The 25,814-nt window shown below is 50.7% G+C and overlaps 1 pseudogene; it reads right to left on the bottom strand.

Moving 5' to 3' along the window:
* LOC142313104 (uncharacterized) overlaps positions 1-23,884 on the bottom strand; it is a 63,286-nt pseudogene extending 39,402 nt beyond the window's left edge.
* Positions 23,885-25,814: the final 1,930 nt, after the last annotated feature.

Here is a 25,814-nt window from a genome sequence, read left to right as displayed (position 1 = left end):
GTGTGATACTCCTGCTGTCCTTGGTGACACTTTAGACATTTCTTGTCACCAACAAAATGGCTGTGCACTGCGATCTAACCTTCATTCTGTGTTATCCTTTGGAAACCCTCAGATTGGGAGGGGGAGGTGACATCACACACAGGAGAGCAGACTCCGCCCACTTTACTGCAGCTGTAATCCAGGCTATTTCTACAGTTTCAGATTTCAGCAGCTGCTCCCTCTAGTGTTTAAGAGTGGAAAATATCAAACTTTTTATTTTTTTATTTTGCTCAATTAAAAACAAATAATATTTGAGCAAAACATTAATACTTTACATTTTTAAGTTATTATTTTATTTTTTTTTGGACGACACCTTCCCGTTAAGATTTTACTGAACTGCTTAAGAAGGATGCCGCAGAGCTGAGGTCATAGAGCTCACTCTTACACGATCAGTGATCGCTGAGGGTTGTGGGATCTCACAACCTGGAAGTTCCTTTTGGGGAATTAGTTAGGGACACTTCCAAAAGTTTTGGTACTGGATTATATTTAGAAGATTCACTTATCCGCGGCTCTCCACTGTTTTAGTAAATAATAAAGGCAGCCACAGATTTGTGATAAGCACTATTTAAGGGGAAATTCATCAAACACATTGTGCAAGAACTATTGTGTAAAAGTCACACATTTTGTGCATCACACACCTTAACTGTTCAAACATTTAGTGAGTTTTGACATTTTTTGTCTGAAATGTAAGAGAAGTTTAGTGAAAGAGGGTGGTGCCTGAAACGATCAGACAGATTCACAATGATTGTGCCCTTTTATGTTATACGATTTTGATTGTATTGTAATTTTTTACTCTTACTATTTGTTAACCAATTACCATATTTTTCGGACTTTAAGATACACCCTCCCCCCCAAAATAATTGTGTAGAAAAGGGGGGGGGGTCTTAGGGAAAGGGGGGGTGCGTCATAGTCCTGATGTGACTGTGACTGGAGGGGCGGTGGTGGAGGAGTGGGTCACAGGAGGCAGAAACCAGGGCTAACAGTGTGCCCGCTAATAACAAAAGTGAATATTCACTGCTCCCCTCACTTATAATCCAGTCTACCTCAACGCACTGAAGCCAGCATCGAGAGATGAGCGGGATTATGAGCATGGGGAGCAGTGAATATTCATTCATTAATAGCAGGCACACATGATCACTCAGTCACCAGCTAACTGCTGCAGCTCGGTGATCACGTGTTTTTTATTAGAGAATGAATATTGACTGCTCCACACGCCCATAATCCTAGGTGTGGGGAGCAGTGAATATTCCGGCAGCCGACGTCCGCGTGTACCTGTAGGTGCATGGCAGTGACGTCATGCGATGTGCCACTTATACACTGAAGTCACTTGCCAGCATCAAAGACAACACCGCACACTGGGGGAGCAGAGGGATGGTGAGTATAATCAGTTGGTTTTTTATGTCTGCAGCGTGATGAGAAACATATATGGGACGCCCTGGACAACCAGGGGTCACAGGTTAGTAGACACCACACACACACACCCCCCACACTAGGAAGTTAACATCCGTCAATCAAGACCTGATTGCCTCCCTCAGTGTTAGACAGGCACACCGGGTGGGCGGAGTCAGGCGGAAAGACACACCCACCGAGAAGTCTGCTGGCCTGAGGCAGGGAAGCATCTCAGTCCAGTCGTGGACAGTAGTCTGAGTAGTGCAGTGTGAAGTTCAGAGTTGGATAGTAAGGAGTAGAGTCCAGTTGTGGACAGTGAGGAGTACAGTTGGCACAGTTGAGTGGAGAGCAGAGTGTGACACACAGCGCTGCAAGGGGCCTGGGTCGGAGCCTAAGACCCTCACACAGTCAGGCAGGCAGGCAGACAGCAGGGGCCGCCTGCAGGAGACCGGGAACACGACCGGTGGAACCGTAGGACCGGAACCGGGTTGGAGCCCGCCGGACCCGAACCGGGGAGCCAGCAGTCTACCGGAGCACCAGGAAGGGTACTCAGACCCTGACTAGGCCGTAGGCCACCATATAGTCGAATTTACTGATTGAGGTCTGGACCTCACGGGGTCCTTTCCCAACCAAAGACCTGATTGAAGGCAACAGCCCAACCCGACTGGATAGCAGCCACCGCCAGAGGCCATAAATCCAAGGGCCAGCGCCTGCGGGCAAAGGAGCTCCCACGACATATCCGCCGGGGAGCGGACCACCCGTGCTTAGGCACCGTGGTCCACTTACGTTAAGTGCAGGAGAAAGGGGACCCAGTCATACCGTCCAGTGCTGCAGCCGGCTGTGGGCCGCCCGTTCTACATCTTGTTTGGTTTACCAGAGACCCTGAGTGACTAAATCGTGAGTACCGCATCACACCGCAGCACTGTGCCCCGCACCATATCTCCCCGCAACCGGGCCCCGGGACACACCGCCCCTACCCACGGAGGGGTTAACACCAAAGCTGCGCCCCGACACCGCTCCCGGAAGCCCGCCACCTTCACTGCAGCGGTGCTGCCCAGCATCACTACAACCCGTGGGTAGCGTCACGAAAACCACCCCAACACCAACATACCAAGATGAGAGCCATATATACCAGGATGGGGATCATGTATACTATTATGGGACAAAGATGGGGAACATATCTGCCTGGATGAGGGACATATACACCAGGAAGAGAGAAACATTACTGAAAGGGGCCTAAATGGGAGACATTAGTACAGAATCAGGGGGGATATTACCCCTATAAGGCTGCTTTCACATATCCGGTTTTTCCTGTGCGGCACAATCCGGCGCTTTGCAGAAAAAACGCAACCGTTTTTTTTTGCCGCGGGTTGCGTTTTTTTCGCATAGACTTACATTAGCGCCGTATTGTGGCGCATGGCCTTGCTTTCCGTCCAGTTTTTGACGGATGCGGCATATTTAGCCGATGCGGTGGCTGGATGGAACGTTGCCTGGCACGGTTTTTTGTCCGGCGAAAAAAACCGCATCGCGCCGCATCCGGCCGATGCGTCGCGATTTCCAATGCATGCCTATGGACGCCGGATAAAGCGTCCTGCGGCAAAAATCACATCCGTTTTTTTGCACTACGCATGCTCAGTAGCCAGCCGCAACCGGCAAAAACCAGACGGACCGCATGTAAAAACGTATGCAAAGTATGCGTTTTTTTCGCCGCATCCGTTGCATAGGTTTTAGAACCGGATTGGCCGGCTCTGCTAAAACCGGATGTGTGAAAGCAGCCTTACCATGTCAGCAGCAGGTTCCCCCTCACAACAGTGCGCCATGACTACATATTTTGTTTCAATTTTTTTTTCTATCTTCCTCCTCTAAAACATAGGTGCGTCTTATGGTCATAATAATACGGTAAGTTTAAAAAGAAAATGGTGTTTTCCCTGACCAATTCTTACTTGAGCAATTGATTTTAGGATAAAACCCTTTGACTCACGGTATAACATGAATCCTTCTCCCATGTGACTCATCTGACAACAGGACCTGATTAATGATAAAAACATTTGCCAAATTCTGAATGCAAGAATGTCTCCTTTACTGTGTGGGTTTTCTCATGGTCAACAAGAATTGTTTTACCAATTAAACATTTCAAATGTTCACAACATGAAAAAGGTTCCTTCCCTGTGCAGCTTCTTCAGATGTTTAACGAGATTTGATTTTGTAAAATAACATTTTCCACACTCTGAACATAAAAATGGCTTCTCCTCTGTATGATATCTTTGATGACTAACAAGATGTGATTTCCGAGTAAAACAATTCCCACATTCTGAACATGAAAATGGCTTGTCCCCTGTATGAGATCTTTGATGATTAACAAGATCTGATTTCTGTATAAAACATTTCCCACATTCCAAGCATGAAAATGGCCTCTCCCCTGTGTGAGATCTTTGATGCCTAACAAGTTCTGATTTCCGAGTAAAACATTTCTCACATTCCAGGCATGAAAATGGCTTCTCCCCTGTATGAGAGCTTTGATGCAAAACAAGATGTGATTTCCGAATAAAACATTTCCCACATTCCAGGCATGAAAATGGCTTCTCCCCTGTATGAGATCTTTGATGCAAAACAAGATGTGATTTCCGAATAAAACATTTCCCACATTCCAAGCATGAAAATGGCTTCTCCCCTGTATGAGATCTTTGATGGCTAACAAGAGCTGTTTTCTGAATAAAACATTTCCCACATTCCAAGCATGAAAATGGCCTCTCCCCTGTGTGAGATCTTTGATGCCTAACAAGTTCTGATTTCCAAGTAAAACATTTCCCACATTCCAGGCATGAAAATGGCTTGTCCCCTGTATAAGATCTTTGATGCGAAACAAGTTGTGATTTCTGAATAAAACATTTCCCACATTCCATGCATGAAAATGGCTTCTCCCCTGTATGAGATCTTTGATGCCTAACAAGAGCTGTTTTCTGAATAAAACATTTCCCACACTCTGAACATGAAAATGGCTTCTCTCCTGTGTGAATTTTCTGATGTCTAAGAAAGTTTGATTTCTGAATAAAACATTTCCCACACTCTGAACATGAAAATGGCTTCTCTCCTGTGGAAGCCGTTTCATGTTCCACATCCCTTCTGTAACTTTTATTTTGCTTACAATTCTGTTGGACTTGCTCGTCATATGTATCACGTGTGATACCTTCATCATGTGTTATAAATTCTGAAGATATTAGATTTCCATCTGAATTCCCAATACAGTCATCTGCTAAAAATAAAAAACACAATGTTATTATTTTAATATTATCTTGAAAGTATATTTATTTTTTTAAACCATAACATCAGAAATTAAATTAGGAAAAAATGTATTCTGAATCTGTTGTCCAATTTCGACATCTAAAGGCCGCTTTACACACAACGATATTGCTAGCGATCTCGTTAGCGATGTGACACGCCCAGATCGCTGCTACGATTTGCCGAGATCGCTCATAGGTCGTTTTGTAGCGGTCACACGTACCCATCTCACAAACGACGCAACATTGTTCAGCAATATATTGTTTGACCAAGGAGGTTGTGTGGACACCGTCACACAGCATTCCTCCCAAAGATTCAGGCAACGACAGAAGCGTATAATTGTCCATAGCATACACCCTGGCGTGTGATTGGCAGGAGTATGATGGAAACACAGATTAAGGCCTCTGCCACACTCACGTGAATTTCACGCACGTGCCGAGAGACACGTATTTCCCCTGCGTGTTGCGTGCAGGTAAGTACGTGTCTCTGGTACGTGCGTGACACGTGTGTTCTACGTGTGCTATCCGCGATAGCACACGTAGAACCGGTAATTATTATACTCACCTGGTCCTTCCTGATGTCCGCGCTGCTGTCCGTGGTGCTGATCCTCGGTCTCCAGCCCTCCCGTCTCCCCGCTGCTGCTGCTGCCAGGCAGTGAAGTGAATATTCAATGAGAATAATGAGCGGCGGTCGGCAGCAAGAGGCAGCAGCGGCAGAGACAGGAGGGCTGGAGAAGGTGAGTTAATGTTTTTTATTTTTTTCCCTGACATGTGTGTTTACTCCGGCGCGTGTCACACGGGACCGCATCCACACTACACCCGTGTGGTACGGGTGCGGGCCGTGTAACACCCGTGCTGCCGGAGAAAACACTGACATGTCAGCGCTTTGAAAATCGCACACACGTACAAACGCACACGGACACACGTTCCGTGTGGTTTTACGTGTGTGTGCCTGCTACCATAGGGTAGCATTGCTGTACATGTCTCCGTGCCGCCAGTACGTGTAAAAAATGACAAACATGTGCCGGAGGCACGGATGTGTGGCGCAGGCCTAAAACAGACAGGAAACACAAATTAAGACAGACGAGACAAATAGCAAACTCACAGAAATAAATAGGCAGCAACAAAAAGACAACAAGGGTTAACACCACAACAGTTCACAGTAATAATGCACAACAACCAATCGTAAGTCACAACACCTCACCAGACCAGTATAGGTAACCTAAATGACTGGAGAAAAGAAGGAGATACGGCAAAGAACATGTGTGAAAAATTCCATTTTATTCATAAAAATATCATATATAATAAAATCACAACAATATGTGGTCAAAAGGACAAGGATCGGACAGGAGGTGGGGGAAGGTGGGTTGGGGAGGGGGGGGGAGGCTTGAGGATGTGGGAGCAATCCTCCTTCGAAAAAGCAACGCTGCGAAACAGCTGTCAGGAGGCTGTTTCCTGGCCCTCGGAACCAACCAACAGGTATACTTATTTATGTTGCCCCTCCATTGTTCCGCCTTCCCTTGGCTGCATGGTGAATTGGATTGGGACTAATAATCGCACAGTAACCCTGTGCCTGGTATTGCCTTAAATTCTCCCTTGGTTCTGTGCAGCACCAGTATTAACTCTTACATGTCTGTGGTGTACATAATGGGAGATTACATGTGTGCTGCCTCAGCCGGTGATTATTTTTGCATGTACACTTTAGTAGCCCCCCTCTGGTTCAGCTCCTTTGCCACAATTATAATTGAGAAAACCTTTCCATATCTTCAGGCCCCTTGATTGCGCGGTGCACCTGGCTCAGACTTGCTGTGCATGTGTATATATATATACACATTTCTTTATGTGCAAATTGAGGAGTCACTTGGACCTCGCCTGTAGCCTCGCGCAGTCACTTTGCCTTATTTCCACTGTGGCTTCACATTTTCCAGATGTGCTTACTACATGCATGTATACCCACTTGCTGATTGGTTGCATATCTCATGTGGTTCACATGACACATATCCTTCATTTTCTCTCTTGGCCCCAATTCACCACCAGCTCCTTGCTATAGGTTGGCCCTACAATTGATGGCAACTCAGTCACTTAATTCTTCACCCTGGTTGCTTCTGAGAGGCAGGTTGCTCCCACATCCTCAAGCCCCCCCCCCTCCCCAACCCACCTTCCCCCACCTCCTGTCCGATCCTCGTCCTTTTGACCACATATTGTTGTGATTTTATTATATATGATATTTTTATGAATAAAATGGAATTTTTCACACATGTTCTTTGCCGTATCTCCTTCTTTTCTCCAGTCATTTATGCTTTATGGAGTAGGCCATTCCTTATGGGACACTACTGAGTGGTCCCATAAGTTAATACTTTATTATGGCCAATTTCTTGCTAACAGTATAGGTAACCTATAGCTGGCATTAATGGAATAGCCCAGCCAGCTTATACAGGAGGGGAGAGAATGATACTGGCTTCCCGCAGCATTTGGTCAAATACACTAACTAGCAACCCAGCAGAGGTTAACTCTTGCTAGCCTGCCTAAATCTGTGGTTTGATGCCTGTGTCTCCCTGCGCTGCTCACAGACATATAAGACGTTAGCAGGCAGAGTGTAGTTTCCACAGATCCTGACACCGCCTTGACAGTTGAATAACCTGCAAACATCTGTGACATTGATCCACAACATAAACAATTTTAAAGAGATTTTTCCCCAAGACGAAAATAAAATAAAGACAAATGGTGAAAATTTAACGGGGATGTCCAGAACAGTAACGTTGATGGCCTATTCTTAGGCTTTGTAACGAAAGCATGTAGCAGGGTCTTGCTGTCTGTGCAGATAGACATTTGGGCTCCAATTCATCAAGACCGGCTATGTACACTGAAAATGACATTAGGGACTGGAGTACGATTTCTGGCATAGGGAACGCCGCAATTGTTACGAATTAGAGAACCGGTGGCATCACACCCTTGTTCTGGCCAAGCTCTGCCCCTTTTGACATTTGACACACACACACACACACACACACACACACACACACACACACACACACACACACACACACACCAGCCTGTCTCCTCTTCTGCTTGAAACTCCTGCAATTGAGACATTTGGTCACTTGACGTGATGTCAGTAAGGTCCTTAAACAGTCCTATAATTGGCATATAAACACTAAGGCCACTAGGAAAATGGGAGCCCTCTGAAATTGCCCAGTTTACTCTCCCTTTCCCCTAATGCCAGTCCTGCATGCCAGCCTGTGTCCTGTTCAGTTCATTTAGACTCCTGCAATTAAAAGACCTTTGGTTACATCATGTCACATGACTTTGAAGTCATTGTGACGCCCTGACAAAATCAGGTTGTCACAGAGGACTGAATCCATCTTCCAGGTGCAGGACTCCCTCCTCCTTGGCCTTCCAACACAAAACCCCACACACAGGTATCCAACACCAGCCATCAAACCCTAGTCACCCCCCCAAGACAATAGGGACACACCAGTGGGTGGGGCCAGGCAGATGGTGACGCCCACCTAGGGGTTCTGAGGTGTCAGGGGAGGGAAACACACAGAACAGTGCTAGACAGTTGAAGTGAGAGGATTGTGAAGTGGTGCTCAGGGGTTGGAGCCCCGGACTACTTAACCTGACTAGGTTAGGTGGCAAACGGCAGAGCTGGGCCACAGGCGATGGAGATCCGGTCGAGGGAGACCTTAAGTGGACCGGGGCAGGGTTGTAGCCCGCCGGTGCCGACAGCGGGAATCCGGTCCGGAGGCTGTGCACAGTCGGGGTCCCTGAACCCTGGAGCGAGGACAGCTTCAAGAACCTTTCTAATTAACCAGCAGGGGACAAGATTCCAAGTCTTGTCCCACCGACAGCCCAGATGCGAGACGGAAGCCCAACGAGGGGGATAGGGCGTCTGCAAGTTCCTGTTAAGATCCCATGGTTCAGTTCTCGCGGGCCACAGCTCCCACAGAAAAGACACCGGGAGTGGACTTCCCCGTTTCATGCGGACTAGTCAACACACAAGACACAAACCAAAAGTGCAGAAGGAAGGGCCCCTGTTCTGTCAACCGGTGTGCGGGACCCAAGCACACCCCTCCGGAGGCTACCGGTTATCATCAGTTGGTTTACTATCTGGAGTCTGTGTGACTTTATTCAAACAGTGAGTACACTGGTATCATCCGGTCCAACCCCGCAGACTGTGCCCCATCACTCCATCCCACCAACACCTGGGCCCCGGGACAACACCTCCCATACCCGTGGAGGGGATAACATCCTGCTGCCCCGCTCCATCAGCCCCGAGCACCCCCATACCAAGGCAGCGGCGGTGTCACCAACAATCACCGCAACCCACGGGTGGCGTCACTGACAAACTTCCCCTGTATAATAACTACCCCCTTTTCACTTGCGGGTGACGGACGGCTGCGCCCGGGTCCGGCTGCCACTAGAGCCACATCAACCGCCCGGATCCGAGCGTCTCGAGTGCCCCCCCTCCTGCTGAAGGTCAATTCCCCGCCCGCAACAGCATCAAAAGTCCTTAAGCAATCAACCTTAGATTACAACTGATGGGGTCCCTAAGAGACTGGGGTTTCTAAGAAATAGTGCAGTTTGACTCCTCTTGACGCTGGCCCTGACTGTAACTAGGTCTTATTTTCAGGGAAACAGGGCATTCATGAACCCTCTGCAGGTCTTTGAGTTGCCTTCATAACAACATAGAGAAGGCACTAGAAACAAACATCAGAAGAAGCAGAAGCAAAGAAAATACAGCTGAAAAAAACAGCAGAAAGCCTAAAAATGTAACCACAAAATTAGTGCAGAAAGTACATGAGTAGATATCTCTTACAGGATAGAGCTGGAGGAAACACATCCTGAGGAACATCGGGGTCTTCTTGTTTACAGTCCTGTGGGAGAAGAGGACGGGGACATCTCTCTGGTGTTGTCCTCTTACTGGATAGAACTGGAGGAGACACATACAGGGACTGAATTCATTCCTTACATACAGATAATTATAGGCCATGTGTATTTAGTCCTGTCTATTACCTGGTGATGTGAGGGGCTGGGGAGCCTCCATCATGACGTCCGTGTACAGATCTTTGTGTCCTACTAAATACTCCCACTCCTCCATGGAGAAATAGACGGTGACGTCCTGACACCTTATAGGAACCTGACACATACAATGATACCGTCACCCCCGATCCCTTCATAGCGTTACTGTATAATGTCCCAGCATTCCCAGCAGTGTCACCTCTCCAGTCAGCAGCTCAATCATCTTGTAGGTGAGTTCTAGGATCTTCTGGTCATTGATGTCCTCATGTATCGGGGGGTGAGGTGGAGGCCCCGTGATTGGGCTCAGGGGTCTTCCCCATCCCTCAGACACAGGGGCCTGACAGCGCTCACTAGAGGTCTTCTTCACTACTGTGTAATCCTGGTTATGGAGAGACACAGTAATAAATCTCACTCCAGACATTTCCAGAGTCCTCACCTCTCCAGTTCTGTCCATCTGTTATTCCCATAGATAAGAATGATGTAATGTGACGTCATCAGAATCTCTCACCTCTCCAGTAAGCCGGAAGAGCATCTCTAGGGTGAGGTGTAATATCCTCTCCGCCATCTTGTCCCTGTCCATATCCATCCTTGATAGGTCAATCAGGAGAATTCTCTTATATAGAAGATCTCCACTGAGAGGATCCGATATTGTAGGGACCTGAATGGGGAGAAGATGACAATGTGACATCAGAAAGAATCCTGTATAGTAGCATAATTACTGGAGACTTTATATCCGATCACTGGCCGCTGAAATAACGCTATCATGTATGACATGAAGGAGAAGACAAGTCCTGGTCTGGTCCTGAGCACTAATTATAGAGAAGCAGCCAAGAGGCCTATGGTCAGAGGAAAAGCAGGAGAGATCCAGAGCTCAGGGGGAGAATCTGTCCACAGGACAACTATAAGTCATAAACTTTACAAATTTGGTCTTTATAGAATAATGGATATTTTTAAAAGCAAAAGAATAAGAATTGAAAATTTCTTCACAGACGCCTTCATCCAATTTACCTGAGATAGAGCTGTTTTATAAAGTAGCAGGGGCAAAAATGTGACCTGTAGATGTGTTTACCAGCTTTGCACATCCCCCAAGAGACTGGCAGCAGTACTTGCAGTGAAAGGTTTGTCCTGCAAATTATTTGTGGCGCCCTGGACAAGCCAGGGGCCACAGAGAACAACACCTACACACCCCACACTCCCGGTCAGGCACACCGAAGTCAGACGAAAACCCTTGTTGCCTTCCTCCAGGGGCTGATGTCCACACCAGGGGGTGGGCCAGGTGGTTGGCCCCGCCCACCGAGGAGTTGACAGTCCTGGAGGCGGGAAAATCAGGCAGATTAGTTTTTGTAGGAGAAAGTGGAAGGAGGAAAGTGGCAGTTAAGCAGCCTGAAGTTGGTCCGGGTGTGTGGCCCGGACGGATCAGCAAGGTTGGCAGACGGTGGTGACCGTCTGCAGGAGTGGCCTATTGGAGCTTACCGTAAAGACCGTGGACGGGCGGTGGCCCGGCGGTACCGGACCGGTACGCAAAGAGAAGCCAGCACCATCTGGCAGGGACTTGCGGACCCCGGCAAGGCTAGGAGTCGCCGCGAATTTGCCAAATCCGTTAGCGAAGGGAACCTCCTGGGTTTCCCAGCAGCCAAGTCCCGACAGAAGGCAACAGTCCAACCGAGAGAGGGAAACACAGTCACCGCCAAGGCTAAAGTTCCAAGGGCCAGAGCCTGCGGGCAAAAGGGGCTCCTCCAGCCCATATCCAAGCTGGGGAGCGGGTTACCGGTGGGAACCCATTGGAACCGTTTACAGTACACAGGTGCAGGGAAAGGCAGTCACCATCAACCTGCCGGGAGAAACAACACCACAGCCGTCTGTGGGACCCGTCCATCCAGCCGTGTGTTTTACCGAGAACTGTGTCCTCATCATTGGCTGAGTGAGTACCACCGTGCCGTGCGGCACAGCGCTGCCCCCGTGACCCTGCACCTCGCCAGGCCCCGTAACCCGCCTGCCATCCATCCCTACCCCATCACCGGGCCCCGGGACAACCAACCCCCTACCCACGGAGGGGAGAACTAACAACCAAGCTGCTCCCTGTCACCGCTCCCGGGATCCCCGTCTAGAGCAGTGGTGGTGTCACCAATATCACCACAACCGTGGGTGGCGTCACGGACAATAGCCAAATCCCCACAATCCAATCCCCACCCTTTTCACTCACTGGCGAGGAGCGCCGCTCGAGTCCCCGGGATCCGGCCCACCGCTCGAGCCACCACCGAGCAGCAGCAGCCGCAGCAGCAGCAGTGGCCGGACCCGAGCAGTGGGAGAGCGCAGCGTCCCCTCCTCCGCCCGCGACATATTCCCTCAGGGGGCTGAATACTAATGCACATCACAATTTTCAGAGTTATATTTCTTAAAATGTTTAAAAATCCGTTTATAATTTCCTTTATACTTAACAAATATTTGCTACTTTGTGTTGTTATCATATAAAACCCCAATAAAATCCACTTGTTTGTGGCTGTAATGTAAAAAAAACATGGAAAAGTTCACCGGGTGTGAATAGTTTTTCAAGGAAAGGTATGTTTACCTTCAACCTAAAAAATGATGACATTTTGTCAGAAATATTTTGGTGCAAACTTGCTGCCATTTAGGAAGACAAGACTTTTTGGACTAAAAAGTCACAAACAAAGGTCAACGGAAAAAAATACAAAGCGTTTCTATTGTGCGCAAAATTCATGATCCACTTGCAACATTCTGAAGAATTTGGAAAAAAAACATAAAATGATACGAGAAGACAAAAAAAGCAGCATAGAAAAAAAACAAACAAAAAAAAACCACCACAATTGATGAGTTGGATGTGAGTTTTGTGGTGCGGAGCCCGTTATACCGGCAGACGGGATGTGACCGGAGGCAGAAATATTCAGAGAAGGGAAAGATTTTACACTTTGTAGATAAATCCTCTCTTCCCGGGATGTAACGGCCTCTAATGCCGGGATCACACGGCCGGATAAAGAATCATCACAGCTTCATCCAGAAAACTAGGACAAGTCTTTTCTTATTTGTCATCCATATACAATCCGGTATTTACAGCCGCTATTAACAATTTACAAGACCATTTACAGCTTCCTCCATTACAGAACTGCAATGTACCCGTAACACAATGTCTGCTGTATGGTGGAGCTGGTGGGAATCTGATGGTTTGAGCAGACACAGACCTGAATGGACGAGTCTCCTCCGATTTACGGAAGGCACTAGAGGATGCTGGGATTATTCTCACACGCAGATTCAGTGAGAAAGAAAATCCCCATCTGCACTGCCACATCCAATAACAATGGTCTGAGGGCGAGACGCTGTGTTATTTTATGGACAGCACTGAAAATACAGTAGTGTGAACGAGAACTAAAAGGAACCAAAGCTCTTATCTCTCCTAATCCTGCCATCTCCACCGCTCTCATCAGGGTCGGATTGTGGTGTCTGGGGCCCAACAGGGGAATTGACTCTAGGGGCTCACCCTACAGCTAAATATAAACACCCATTAGTGTTATCCCTGTTATAGTGGAGCGCTGACTGTATACATGTGATGCCCTGGCAAAACCAGGAGTCACAGATTAGGCCCCCGCATAACACCATCCCTCACAGGGTTACAACGAAGTCAATTAAACTCCTAGTCACCCCCCCTTAGGGCCAGACAGACACACCAGTGGGCGGGACCAGGCGGTTAGGGAACGCCCACCTAGGGGTCTAGACAGCTCGGGGTGGGAAAAACAGTTAGTTTTAAGCCGGGACACAGAAGGTGTCAGTCAGTGAGGAGTCAAGTAAGCAGTTTAAGTTGACAGGTGCCAGGGTTGGAGCCCTGGTACATTGGCTAGGTGGCAGACGGTCTCCGTCCGCAGGAGACGTGAAGACGGCAGCCGGAGATCCGAGGTGGACCGGAGAAGGGTTGGAGCCCGCCGGTGTAGACACCAGAGAGACCCAACCCCGAAACTGTGCACAGAGGGGGTACTCGTACCCTGAAGCCAGGACTGGAACTGATGGCATAAATAATTAACCGATTGAGGGCAGGATTACAGATACTGTCCCAGCCAAAGTCCCAAAATCAGACAACCACCCACAAAAAGGGAAAGGGCCACCGCCAGGGCCATAGAATCCCACGGGTCAGCGTCAGCGGGCACGGCTCCTCAGGTACACAGCCAACCGGGAGCGAACTCCCGTGTTCCAGACCGGGAAGTCCAAATCTACGGAAACACAGTGCAGAGGCGAAAGACGGCGACCACCAGCCCGGGTGGGGGACCAGAGTACAACCGGCCGCGGCAGCCGGCCATCGGCACCCTTGGTTTACTAAAATACTCATGTGGTTCAGTGACTGTGAGTAACAAACTGTCCCCTGATACGTTCGGGCGCGCAGCCCCCTGTCATCGCCATACCCTGCACAGAGACACTGGGCCCCGGGGCAACCATCCCTACCCACGGAGGGGTTAACATCCAGCTGCCACTACATCTCCCCCAGGTGCCCCACAACAGCAGCAGTGGTGTCCCACCTCGCCACACACCATGGGTGGTGTCATGAACCGAGTATGGCCAAGCCTGTACAACTACGTCACTCTTTTATTTGGCGTGTCCGCATGACCCCTGGGTCCGGAGGATCCCTCGAGCCACATACCGGGTCCGGATCTGAGCAGCCAGGCTGCTACAGGCGTGTAGGCGGCACATACACAGGTGGATCCTGCACATCTATATTGTGCACCATAACTGGGATGTACAATTACAGTAGTTTGCAGTAATGGGGTCTTTGGTGAAAATAAGTTATCACTGATCTACAGGTTCGGTTGGTGATAACTTATTGATCGGTGGAACCAGACCAGTGGAAACCGCACCTATCGGAAGATTGGGGAACGTTTTGCAGCGGCAGGTGGGGTGTGTGACCGCAGCTCCATTCATCATCTGTGGAGCAGCCAGATAATAACAAGCCCAGCGCTCGCAGCCACTGAGGGAATTAATGGATCAGGGGTCGAGTCGGACACGAGCTCCAGTGTAATGGGGGATAAAAGTTGCACGATCGGAGCAGGTCCCAGCAATCAGACCCCACTGATGAATAAGTTATCACTTATCCTTAGGCCACGTTCAGTGTTTGGTCAGTATCTTACATCAGTATTTGTAGCCAAAACCAGCAGTGGGTAATAAATACAGAAGTGGTGCCCGTATTTCTATTACACTTTTCCTCTGATTTTACCGCTCCTGGTTTTGGCTTAAAAAACTGGGGTAAAAAACGCACTGAATACTCAGTGTGTGCACGTAGCCTTAGTAAAGGTGATTACTTGTTTTCACTGGAGTACCTCTGCATATGTGCTGCAGTGTAATAGTCACAGGACAGGGAGGGGTTAAATGTTTAAGTATTTAATTTCTATTGGAAATAATCTCCCCCTTATAGAGAGAAAATGTGACCTCCATACACAACACAACCAATAATTCCACATACAAGGGAGAAATACCGCCACACCGTGACCAGACCATATATTACCACCAAACAGTGACCAAATACAGCCACATACAAGGGAGAAATACCACCACACTGTGACCAGACCGCAAAGTGACTGACTAATACCACATACTAGGGAGAAATACCGCGACACTATGACCAGATAACATACTACCAACACATAGTGATCAAAAGCAACCACATACCAGAGAGTAATACTACTACACCATAATTAGACTACATAGTAACCGAATATTACCACATACAAGGGAGAAATACTGCAACACTTTAACCACACCACATACTGACCAAATAATACCGCACATGAGACAAATATCAGTACAACATGACCACAGAACATATTACTACCACACAAGGACATATAATACTACAATAATGATCAGGAATAAAAACTACAACACTAATATTATCATCAGTGCCATAAGGCACAGGAATTCTGTATATAGTGTATAGGTAATACAGTGCTCACCAGTGACATTATACACAGGAGCTCTGTAAATAGTGTTAAGTATAGTGTGTGTGTGTGTGTGTGTGTGTGTGTGTGTGTGTGTGTGTATCTAATACACTGACTTACCAGTGACGTCTCTAGCTGATTTTATTCATCTTCACATTTTCTCTTCATCCGGAGCTGACCGCCATCACTTCTTCTGCCATGACGCGACTCTGCAGAAAATAACAGTCACCTATAGCCGATCACTCCCAGAGCACATTCCTCACTATTTCCCTAATTTCTACACCACGTCAGACTCTTGTTCCCCCCACGGAAGACAATATCCTCAAAATTAACCTATATTTCACCAGTAATAATGTCCCCTTATTTGCCCCTACAGTAATTATGCCCCACGTGCCACCATAAACTAATAATGTATGTTTCTCATCCTGGCCCCTTTTATTTAATGTCTGGGGAAACAAGTGGAATCAGAAGGGGATGTTAATTGCTTCCTGCACAAGATATCCCCACACACTGCTCCTCTCCAAAATAGCCCCACAAAGAGCCCCTTTCCAAAATGTCCCCCAAAAATTTGCCCTTTCTATAATATCTCCCCCATACTAAATTGCTGTATAAATCCCCCCCTCACTCCTCATTATACTACGCTGCCTTCCACAATCCTTGATGCCTCATAATGTCCCCCATTGCCCTATAATGCCTCAATTTGCTTCATAATGTCCTTCATTACCCTATAATGTCCCTCACTGCCCTATAATGTTCCAAACTACCTTATAATGTCCCACACTACCCTATAATGTCCCACACTGCCCTATAATGTCCCCCACTGCCCTATAATGTCCCACACTGCCCTATAATGTCCCACACTGCCCTATAATGTCCCACACTGCCCTATAATGTCCCACACTGCCTTATACTGTACTCCACTGCCCTATAATGTCCCCCACTGCCCTATAATGTCCCACACTGCCCTATAATGTCCCACACTGCCCTATAATGTCCCCCACTGCCCTATAATGTCCTCAATTACCCTATAGTGTCCCCCACTGCCCTATAATGTCCCCCACTGCCCTATAATGTCCCACACTGCCCTATAATGTCCCACACTGCCCTATAATGTCCCACACTGCCCTATAATGTCCCACACTGCCCTATAATGTCCCACACTGCCCTATAATGTCCCACACTGCCCTATAATGTCCCACACTGCCCTATAATGTCCCACACTGCCCTATAATGTCCCACACTGCCCTATAATGTCCCACACTGCCCTATACTGTACTCCACTGCCCTATAATGTCCCACACTGCCCTATAATGTCCCACACTGCCCTATAATGTCCCACACTGCCCTATAATGTCCCACACTGCCCTATAATGTCCCACACTGCCCTATAATGTCCCACACTGCCCTATAATGTCCCACACTGCCCTATAATGTCCCACACTGCCCTATAATGTCCCCCACTGCCCTATTATGTCCCCCACTGCCCTATTATGTCCCCCACTGCCCTATTATGTCCCCCACTGCCCTATTATGTCCCCCACTGCCCTATTATGTCCCCCACTGCCCTATTATGTCCCCCATATGATCCATAAAGTCCCCCACCGCTTCTTTATGCCCCTTGTAAAATAACACCGCCCCTCCCCCACCCGCAGCCCCTCATGTAAAATTATTGTAGATCTTCGGCTCCTCTGGAGCGCTTACCTGTGCCTGCGCGTCCTCCTCTTCATCCCTGCAGCTACGGCCCCGATGAGGATGATGTCAGTGCAGGACTGAGGAGTGCTCCTCTGCCTCAGTCCTGTCACATCCTCCTCCTTTGGTGATGACGTCCCGTTGCGGTGCGGGCTGTGCCTGAAAGACGCGCATACATTTGAATACCGGCGCGGTCTCCTCATCGGTGCAGGCCTGTGGACTCCCGCAGTGCACAGCTAGGACCTTTGGTGAGTCACATGACACATGTGATGTCACGAAAAGTCCTGCAACTGCAGAAACTTTAGTGATCGTACAGAACTTGTACGATCACTGAAGTTAATGATTGAAAGGCTGGGGGCCCCTTAGAGCGTGGGGGCCCTGGATGAGCTGCTGAGTCTGCCCACCAATAAACGCCGGCTCTGAGACACAGGCGGCCCCGCGACCCTGTACAGCGATTCCCCGCTACCCTGGTGGGCCAGACCAACCCTGGCTCTCATTATGTGGCGCCCCTGACCTGGTCAGGCACCACTGAGTACTGCACCCATGCTGGGGACAGTACAATACAGGTAATCCAGAAGGCTGACCGGGGTGTGGTACACAGGCGCATAGTGATCAGGTCTCACACATGTACCTTTGAGAGGACCCCTGGGGATCCCAGGAGGGGGAAAAGCCTTCACCTTCACTGGAATAGTGGAGGGGGCCAAAAGCCTCCATCTCCTCTCAAGGGGTGTGGTAAGAGAATCTGGTTGCTAGGTGGCGTAGGCAGGCACAAAGGGAAAAGAGAAGGAGGAGTAAACAGTCTGCAGCAGAGTGTGGAGGAGTGAGGAGCAGGAAAGTGGAGCTCAGACAGGAGCAGCAGTGAAGGTCCCAGATGTGAGCCGGTTCAGAGCAGAGTCCAGGGAGCTCCGAGGAGAGCTGACCCCTTCCCCTGGGCTGCTGTAGTCTGACAGCGCCCGCGCAGTGGCTACCGACGGGGGAGAACGGTCAACTAGGAGGGCTACCCGAAACCCATCTCAGCTAGAGAGAAGAGCACGGAGTGGGAAGTAAGGAGACTGCTAGGGAGTACCAGGCCCAAACGGGCGGCAGATCCCGAAGCGGAGATAGATCCAGCTTTCTTTTGCTAAACCTGCCGGTGTGGGGCTCTCAAAGCCCACGCCACAACACCACAAAAGCCGCAGCCACGTAGCCACAGATAGGGCCCACAGTTCACAGGAGGCAAGAAGCTGGAGTGATCTGGCCCAGGCAACAAGCACACGGCAAACGAAGGGGAGAGAGACTGCAGCATCTTCCCTGGGTGACCCCCATAGGGACTCAAAGTCGGGGTTACCCCAAACCACCAAGGGCTAAGGAAGGCGAGTTAGTAGTCACCCTCACAAGTCAGCCTGAAGGACACCTGGTTCCCACTTGGTTCATCCCAGCTACGCCCGGGTTACTCACCCTGCCACCTGAAGTGAGTAAAAACCCTGAAAGACATCCTGCGTGTGTGGAGTTATTCTGCGCCTTGTAGTTCTACACATCTACACCGGGCCCTGGGGCTTGCCTCACTCTCAGGAGGCTATTCCAACTAACTGCACATATCATCAGCCCCAGGCGTCCCTTAATCTGCAGTGGCGGTCCCCACTGACCGCAATACTGAGAGTGGCATCACGACAAGAAGAAGATCTCCTACCTGTGACCAGATCCAGCCGAGTGGAGTCCCTGAAGGTAATGCACCGACACAACACCTGTGGGGCTTCACATCTGGCGTCACGAACAGGATAAGGACTAGACCTGTTCAGACAGGTGACCATGTGCCTGGGCGGTCCGCTTGAAAAATTGGAAGCGCCGCCATATTGCCATCATGAAAAGCGCGCTGAAAAACAACAGCAGCCCGCGCTGGAAGAAGTTACCGCCCACGAAGAGGTGTGGCTACCCAGAGATCCCCTGCAGGGTTCTGACCTCGCTTGTGAAGAGAGCGGAAGCGTCCAGAGACGGCGGGAAGGAAAGAGAGCCACAAGCCTGCTGCTGCAGAGAGAAGAGATGGAGTCCAGACGTGGATACCCAGAACCAGGCTCTGCTGCCTGGTGGTGCCGGGAGCTAGCTATCTTCTGCGATCAGCTGGAGGCCAGGATTATGCGACAGCTCAGTGAGGGACGCACGGAGCTTCTGGAGATGGCTGCGGCGGTTCGGACCTACGAGGAGGGAGCCGCGCGACGCCTGCCAGATCGAGCGGCGATGACTCAGATCCCGATGGTGCCACTGATGGGTGACTCCAGAGTTGCCCCGGCCAGCGCAAGTGCTCCGACCCCTGCTGCTACGACCGCGGTCCCAGAAGAGGCGCCCGGCGCGGCGACGCTGAGCCAGGCCGCAGCCACGCCAGGTGCGGCCCGCCAAGCCCAGGCCGCCGCAGCGATGCCCTGCTCGGCCCGCCAAGACCCGGCCGCCGCAGCGATGCCCTGCTCGGCCCGCCAAGCCCCGGCCGCCGCAGCGATGCCCTGCTCGGCCCGCCAAGCCCCGGCCGCCGCAGCGATGCCCTGCTCGGCCCGCCAAGCCCAGGCCGCCGCAGCGATGCCCTGCTCGGCCCGCCAAGCCCCGGCCGCCGCAGCGATGCCCTGCTCGGCCTGCCAAGCCCCGGCCGCTGCAGCGATGCCCTGCTCGGCCCACCAAGACCCGGTCCCTGCAGCGACGCCCAGCCCAGCCTGCACAGATCCCATCGCAGCTGCGACGTCGACCCAGGCCGCCGCCATGCCAGGCGCGGCCCGCCAAGACCAGGCCGCCGCCATACAGGGCGCGGCCCGCCAAGACCAGGCCGCCGCCATACAGGGCGCGGCCCGCCAAGACCAGGCCGCCGCCATGCCAGGCGCGGCCCGCCAAGAGATTGCATCACCATTTTCCCCGGCCTGCAAGGCCAGAGCAGACACCGCTCCCCAGCCTAAGGAAGTCCCTACTAGGAAATCCCTGATAGGTGAAGACTCCGCATACTGGCAGCTGAAGGCTGACCTGGAGGCCAAGTTCCCACAGGAGATGGTGGACCGATACATGCTCCCTCCGCACACCCCTAAGGCAACCCCTGGAGCAACCACGCTGAAGAGTCCACCGCCTGGGTCAGCTGAGGAACACTCATCCCCAGCGCTGCCACGACCAGAGTGCAGCGAAGAACTAAGGGGGAGAGGAGGGCAAGAAGCTGAGGAGTTGCCCCCGCAGCCAGCAGCAGTGCTAGTCCCAGAGCCGGAGATGCTGCCATATTCCCGCTGGGACGAGGAAGACCTGACACCTCCTGCGGAGGAAGACCAGCCCAACCGCCCCACCTGGGAGCTTGTAAGCTGCACTTCGCAGAATCCAACCCGCAAGACACAGCGCCGCAGAACCCAGTTTTCCCCTGCACCGCCATCCCCAGAGCAGAGAGATGACGTCACGGCCAGAGACCTACAGGAGAAAAGGTTCCTGAGAAGAGCCAAAGCCCAGGTCCGGGGACCCCTTTGCAGAGGAGTAGTGGAGGACTTCAGCCTCAAGTCAGGATACGGGTTCATCGTAGCACCTGGTATCAAAGAAGGCATTTTTGTCAATCGGAGAGACGTCAGAGCTAATCTGCCCAGAGGACACCCTGGCAGAAACTTAAAAATGGGAGACTCCGTACAGTTCACCATGCACCAAGGAGAAAGAGGCTGGTACGCGCTAGATGTAGTGCCATGTCCCAAAGAAGAAGAAAGGAAAGACAGTAATAAAGAAAGAAAAGACCAAAGACCTAATGAAGAGACAACTACAGATGAGGAAAAAGGTCAAGAAAGCAACAGGTGCCGCAGCCCTACAGGCCCAAGCCCTGGTGAAGAGGAGTCTGCATAAGTTCAAGTAAAGAAGTTACCAGTTTGAAAAAGTTTGTTTTGCAACGTTACCGTTTAAGAGATGTGCCCACATAAACTATTGTGAGAAATAAACCTTAAGGCTATGAACTGGCTATAGCCACAAACTCTCGCAGTGTAAATAGTTACACCAGAGGGCACCACCACCACCAGAGTCAGCCTGTTTAGGGGCTTGGCTCGTCTGCAACCAGGAGGAGCCCGTCCGTATATAGGGCCTTGGCTCGCCTGCGACCAGAGAGCATGCCTGTTTATGGGGCCTGGCTCTCCACCACAAAGAGGGTACCTGGTCAGCACCAACTGTGGAGGCCGCCTCTACATCCTGCCAGAAGAGGCTGAAGGCGCGGATCCACCAGGCCAGGTATACCCTGAAGAACCACCAGCCCATGAAAGCCGCCTCTACATCCTGCCAGAAGTGGCTGAAGGCGCGGCCAACGTGAGAGGGTTTTGGGTGGGTTAACGGACTTGTGGGTGGAGGGTGGTGATGTATGGTACCTGGTGATCTTAAAATGTTTTACCATGTTTTAATGTTTTTTGCATTTTAAAATGTTGTCTTGCAGCCCGAGGACGTGCTGGTGATAACTAAGGGGGAATGTGGCGCCCCTGACCTGGTCAGGCACCACTGAGTACTGCACCCATGCTGGGGACAGTACAATACAGGTAATCCAGAAGGCTGACCGGGGTGTGGTACACAGGCGCATAGTGATCAGGTCTCACACATGTACCTTTGAGAGGACCCCTGGGGATCCCAGGAGGGGGAAAAGCCTTCACCTTCACTGGAATAGTGGAGGGGGCCAAAAGCCTCCATCTCCTCTCAAGGGGTGTGGTAAGAGAATCTGGTTGCTAGGTGGCGTAGGCAGGCACAAAGGGAAAAGAGAAGGAGGAGTAAACAGTCTGCAGCAGAGTGTGGAGGAGTGAGGAGCAGGAAAGTGGAGCTCAGACAGGAGCAGCAGTGAAGGTCCCAGATGTGAGCCGGTTCAGAGCAGAGTCCAGGGAGCTCCGAGGAGAGCTGACCCCTTCCCCTGGGCTGCTGTAGTCTGACAGCGCCCGCGCAGTGGCTACCGACGGGGGAGAACGGTCAACTAGGAGGGCTACCCGAAACCCATCTCAGCTAGAGAGAAGAGCACGGAGTGGGAAGTAAGGAGACTGCTAGGGAGTACCAGGCCCAAACGGGCGGCAGATCCCGAAGCGGAGATAGATCCAGCTTTCTTTTGCTAAACCTGCCGGTGTGGGGCTCTCAAAGCCCACGCCACAACACCACAAAAGCCGCAGCCACGTAGCCACAGATAGGGCCCACAGTTCACAGGAGGCAAGAAGCTGGAGTGATCTGGCCCAGGCAACAAGCACACGGCAAACGAAGGGGAGAGAGGCTGCAGCATCTTCCCTGGGTGACCCCCATAGGGACTCAAAGTCGGGGTTACCCCAAACCACCAAGGGCTAAGGAAGGCGAGTTAGTAGTCACCCTCACAAGTCAGCCTGAAGGACACCTGGTTCCCACTTGGTTCATCCCAGCTACGCCCGGGTTACTCACCCTGCCACCTGAAGTGAGTAAAAACCCTGAAAGACATCCTGCGTGTGTGGAGTTATTCTGCGCCTTGTAGTTCTACACATCTACACCGGGCCCTGGGGCTTGCCTCACTCTCAGGAGGCTATTCCAACTAACTGCACATATCATCAGCCCCAGGCGTCCCTTAATCTGCAGTGGCGGTCCCCACTGACCGCAATACTGAGAGTGGCGTCACGACAAGAAGAAGATCTCCTACCTGTGACCAGATCCAGCCGAGTGGAGTCCCTGAAGGTAATGCACCGACACAACACCTGTGGGGCTTCACAATTACACAAGTATAAACCATATAATACTGGCGGATAAAACAAGACTGAGCACAAGACCTTCACAGCCGTCTACACATCATAGGGAGATTTCATGGCCCCTTCTCTCCATCTACCTGATGATCCTGAGGAACATCGGGATCTTCTTGTTTACAGTCCTGTGGGAGAAGAGGACGGGGACATCTCTCTGGTGTTGTCCTCTTACTGGATAGAACTGGAGGAGACACATACAGGGACTGAATTCATTCCTTACATACAGATAATTATAGGTTGTGTGTATTTAGTCCTGTCTATTACCTGGTGATGTGAGGAGCTGGGGAACCTCCATCATGACGTCCTTGTACAGATCTTTGTGTCCTTCTAAATACTCCCACTCCTCCATGGAGAAATAGACGGTGACGTCCTGACACCTTATAGGAACCTGACACATACAATGATACCGTCACCCCCGATCCCTTCATAGCGTTACTGTATAATGTCCCAGCATTCCCAGCAGTGTCACCTCTCCAGTCAGCAGCTCAATCATCTTGTAGGTGAGTTCTAGGATCTTCTGGTCATTGATGTCCTCATGTATCGGGGGGTGAGGTGGAGGCCCCGTGATTGGGCTCAGGGGTCTTCCCCATCCCTCAGACACAGGGGCCTGACAGCGCTCACTAGAGGTCTTCTTCACTACTGTGTATTCCTGGTTATGGAGAGACACAGTAATAAATCTCACTCCAGACATTTCCAGAGTCCTCACCTCTCCAGTTCTGTCCATCTGTTATTCCCATAGATAAGAATGGTGTAATGTGACGTCATCAGAATCTCTCACCTCTCCAGTAAGCCGGAAGAGGATCTCTAGGGTGAGGTGTAATATCCTCTCCCCCATCTTGTCCCTGTCCATATCCATCCTTCACGGGGCAATCAGGAGAATTCTCTTCTATAGAAGATCTCCACTGAGAGGATCCGATATTGTGGGGACCTGAATGGGAAGGAGATGACGATGTAACATCATAAAGAATCCGCTGTAATAATACAATTACTGGAGAGAATAAGGGGAAACATATAATGAGAACATTCTGGGGGAACATTATACTGTGTGGGGGCAGAAAGGGGCCGAGGACCGGGGGCAGAAAGAGGCCGAGGACTGAGGGCAGAAAGGGGCCGAGGACCGAGGGCAGAAAGAGGCCGAGGACCGAGGGCAGAAAGGGGCCGAGGACTGAGGGCAGAAAGGGGCCGAGGACTGAGGGCAGAAAGGGGCCGAGGACTGAGGGCAGAAAGGGGCCGAGGACTGAGGGCAGAAAGGGGCCGAGGACTGAGGGCAGAAAGGGGCCGGGGACTGAGGGCAGAAAGGGACCGAGGACTGAGGGCAGAAAGGGGCCGAGGACTGAGGGCAGAAAGGGGCCGAGGACTGAGGGCAGAAAGGGGCCGAGGACTGAGGGTAGAAAGGGGCCGAGGACCGAGAGCAGACGGGTTTCCTCACTTCCGGCCTCTCATAGTTGGGGCGTTTGTATCTATCAGGGGAAAAGGAACAAAAACCTCACGATTGATAGAAATCAGCGAAAGAAAAACACCAAGAAAGTCTCAGAGCTGAAGGGGTTAATGCCGCCTGCCCCAGTAATGGGGAATCTCCACACACCTCCACCTGCAGAGCCGCACACTAGATATATAATACCCTGCACCTACCTCCACCTGCAGAGCCGCACACTAGATATATAATACCCTGCACCTACCTCCACCTGCAGAGCCGCACACTAGATATATAATACCCTGCACCTACCTCCACCTGCAGAGCCGCACACTAGATATATAATACCCTGCACCTACCTCCACCTGCAGAGCCGCACACTAGATATATAATACCCTGCACCTACCTCCACCTGCAGAGCCGCACACTAGATATATAATACCCTGCACCTACCTCCACCTGCAGAGCCGCACACTAGATATATAATACCCTGCACCTACCTCCACCTGCAGAGCCGCACACTAGATATATAATACCCTGCACCTACCTCCACCTGCAGAGCCGCACACTAGATATATAATACCCTGCACCTACCTCCACCTGCAGAGCCGCACACTAGATATATAATACCCTGCACCTACCTTCACCTGCAGAGCCGCACACTAGATATATAATACCCTGCACCTACCTCCACCTGCAGAGCCGCACACTAGATATATAATACCCTGCACCTACCTCCACCTGCAGAGCCGCACACTAGATATATAATACCCTGCACCTACCTCCACCTGCAGAGCCGCACACTAGATATATAATACCCTGCACCTACCTCCACCTGCAGAGCCGCACACTAGATATATAATAACCTGCACCTACCTCCACCTGCAGAGCCGCACACTAGATATATAATACCCTGCACCTACCTCCACCTGCAGAGCCGCACACAGATATATAATACCCCGCACCTACCTCCACCTGCAGAGCCGCACACTAGATATATAATACCCTGCACCTACCTCCACCTGCAGAGCCGCACACTAGATATATAATACCCTGCACCTACCTCCACCTGCAGAGCCGCACACTAGATATATAATACCCTGCACCTACCTCCACCTGCAGAGCCGCACACTAGATATATAATACCCTGCACCTACCTCCACCTGCAGAGCCGCACACTAGATATATAATACCCTGCACCTACCTCCACCTGCAGAGCCGCACACTAGATATATAATACCCTGCACCTACCTCCACCTGCAGAGCCGCACACTAGATATATAATACCCTGCACCTACCTCCACCTGCAGAGCCGCACACTAGATATATAATACCCTGCACCTACCTCCTC

The sequence above is a fragment of the Anomaloglossus baeobatrachus genome, chromosome 5 (genome assembly GCF_048569485.1).
Source record: "Anomaloglossus baeobatrachus isolate aAnoBae1 chromosome 5, aAnoBae1.hap1, whole genome shotgun sequence".
In the NCBI taxonomy this organism is placed as follows: Eukaryota; Metazoa; Chordata; class Amphibia; order Anura; family Aromobatidae; genus Anomaloglossus; species Anomaloglossus baeobatrachus.
This window is presented reverse-complemented; position numbering and strand designations above follow the sequence as displayed.